Consider the following 2,672-nt stretch of genomic DNA (forward strand, 5'->3'; position numbering starts at 1 on the left):
AGTGAGTTTATTCCCAACGAAGCAGGGGGCCATTTGAAATGTGTAGCTGTTTAACCCCTTTGTCACTGGTTTATCTAAGGTGTAGTTTGGTTTCTTTGTTTATCAATATATCCATAATATATAGACTTTAGAAATGTAAATTTAGATGGAACTAACTGTACATCTGGTTGTTACTCTAAGTTCCATCAGTGACCAAGAGACAATAGGCATCTGAAACTCTCATGTTCTCTAAACCAGCGACCCTGCTTCAACTGGCACTGCAAAGATAGTCCTGTGAATCTATCTGTGTGCACACTTACTAGGCTTATCTTATCAAGGCAATATTTGGAAAATTGATCAACTATGAATAGATATCCAAAGTGTAAACTATTTCATGGATAAGCAGGTATTTCTTTTATTTGTGCTTTTGTATCTATCTATCTATCTATCTATCTATCTATCTATCTATCATCTATCTATCTCTCTGTCATCTATCTATATCTGTTACCAAGATAGTGAACTAGCATGAGCTGCTGTCTCTTTGTATTAAAATTAACACTGAGAGCTTTGCGCAGTGGCAGTATCATAGCCAATGAGGTTTATCCGAGGCGCAATTATTGCTAATTAAAATTAACACTGAGAAATCTTGAGAAGTGAGAGAGAAATGCAGAGTTCAAAAACTAAACAAAACAAAACAAATAGGAAACAATAAACCTTTTGGGAAGCTACTGTTTACATTGAGCTGCTAAAAGTGGAGAGAGCTTCAAAGGATGAAGGGCTGCAGAGGGCAGGGGGAGCATGAGTGAGGGGAAGCTTCTTTGGTTCTGTTTTTCCTTTCCTTGCATTTCCTTGAGCCTAGTGAAGAACTCATTCCAAGGGGAGAATATCAGAGAGACAAACTTTGTTCAAGAATAAACAGGTCCCCGCAGTGATTAAAAACTGGTTTTGAATGCAGTTTGAATGCAGTTGAATGGATTGCTCTTGTCAAGGATGACTCAAGGATAAAGCATTTAGAAAAGAAAAAAAAAGTTTACCTGTTAGAATTACACGTCTAGGCTTTAAAAGGACTGGCTCATAAACCTAAAAATATAGCAAGTATACCAAGGCAACCATGTTTATTAGCTCTTGTCAATATGCTATTAACTGCCACAAAATCTAAATGGCTTAATAAGCTTATAAGCTGGTCATCTGGGGCTTGTTCATTCTAGCTTGGATTTGGCTGGTGGCTCCAAGCTTCCTTCCGTAAGGGCTCCTCTATTCCATGTATCTCCCATCCTATCTTCTTTGGGTCAGTAGACTAGCTGAGACATGTTGAGTCAGGTGATCACAGAAGTTCATGGGTGAGTGAATGTTAAGGTGATTTCTGCTAAGGACTGGCATCTAAACTGACAAACTGTCAGTTTCAACCCATTGGTCAAAGCAAACTATGTGGCCACGCCCAACATCAATAGTGTGGGGGGGAAGTATTCTCATCTTCAGTGGGCGGAAAACCACATGTCAAAAAGCAAAGAGAGAGGAAGAGCTGAAAACAATAAATGCATTTTACCACACTCTTAATGGAAAACAGCAGTTCTTTTCCCATGTTTTCCATATCCACAAATATTGTAGTGTGTTTGCATACACATAAATTTCAGACATTTAGTGTTATAGAAGTAGGAAAGATCACAGTATTTGTTAATGAGTCAGCATCTCCTGGGAAAGTCTTAAGGTTTCACTTATTTTGGAGTCTAGAACTAGACAAGGGAACCCCCCCCCCCTTTTTAAAAAAAATATAGGTTTTTAAAATTTATTTGGGGAGGATTTATTTATTATTTTTACTGTAAGATGTGACGCACACGCTTATCTATAAAGGTAATATATAAAGAATTCCTGTCTAAATATGAGATGGGGGTTGAAAGTAGTATAATGTAATATGCAGCTGGAAAAAAGCTGCCTGGGATGAGGTTGTGAATTGTATGCATTAACAGACTAAGGAAGCTGACTTTATCCTCTGTGAAATCATCAGAAAGCTTTAACTTCATCAGATTTTAATATTAGAAACCAATTTAAAATTTTAGAAACCTGATTTTAATGACAATTTAAAAAGATATAGAGGAGAATGCCTGGGTGGCTCAGTTGGTTGAGCATCTGTCTTCGGCTCAGGTCATGATCCCAAGGTCCTGGGATTGAGCCCTGCACTGAGCTCCCTGGTCATCTGGGAATCTGCTTCTCCCTTTCCTTCTGCTCCTTCCCAAGCTCCTCTTTCCCCACTTGCTCTCAAATTAATAAAATCTTGGGAAAAAAAAAAGATGTAGGGGAGAGATACATGAATATAGACCAAACATAACTTGATACAAGGTACACAATGATGATTTTTTAAAATTTTTATTTATTTGAGAGAGCGAATGAGAGTGAGTGCAGCGGGGGTGAGAGGGGCAGAGAGAGAGAGGGAGAAGCAGACCCCCTCACTGAGAAGGGAGCCCGATGTGGGGATGTGGGGCTTGATCCCAGGATCCCAGGATCCCAGGATCATGACCTGAGCTGAAGTCAGACTCTAAACCAGCTGAGCAACTCAGGTGCCCCGACAATGATTATTATTCTAAAAGAAAAATATAGCAATGAGCAAGCAGAGAGCAGAGAGATTAATCCTAACTGGGAGATTTTGGGAAGATCACTAAACAAGGTAGCAATTAAAGGGACCTTGATAAATTGAA

The 2,672-nt window shown here is 39.0% G+C and overlaps 1 pseudogene; it reads left to right on the plus strand.

The window, feature by feature from the left end:
* Positions 1-542: 542 nt before the first annotated feature.
* On the plus strand, positions 543-661 carry LOC112926627 (U4 spliceosomal RNA; annotated as a pseudogene).
* The last annotated feature ends 2,011 nt before the right edge of the window (positions 662-2,672 follow it).

This window comes from Vulpes vulpes, chromosome 6 (genome assembly GCF_048418805.1).
Source record: "Vulpes vulpes isolate BD-2025 chromosome 6, VulVul3, whole genome shotgun sequence".
Taxonomy (NCBI): Eukaryota; Metazoa; Chordata; class Mammalia; order Carnivora; family Canidae; genus Vulpes; species Vulpes vulpes.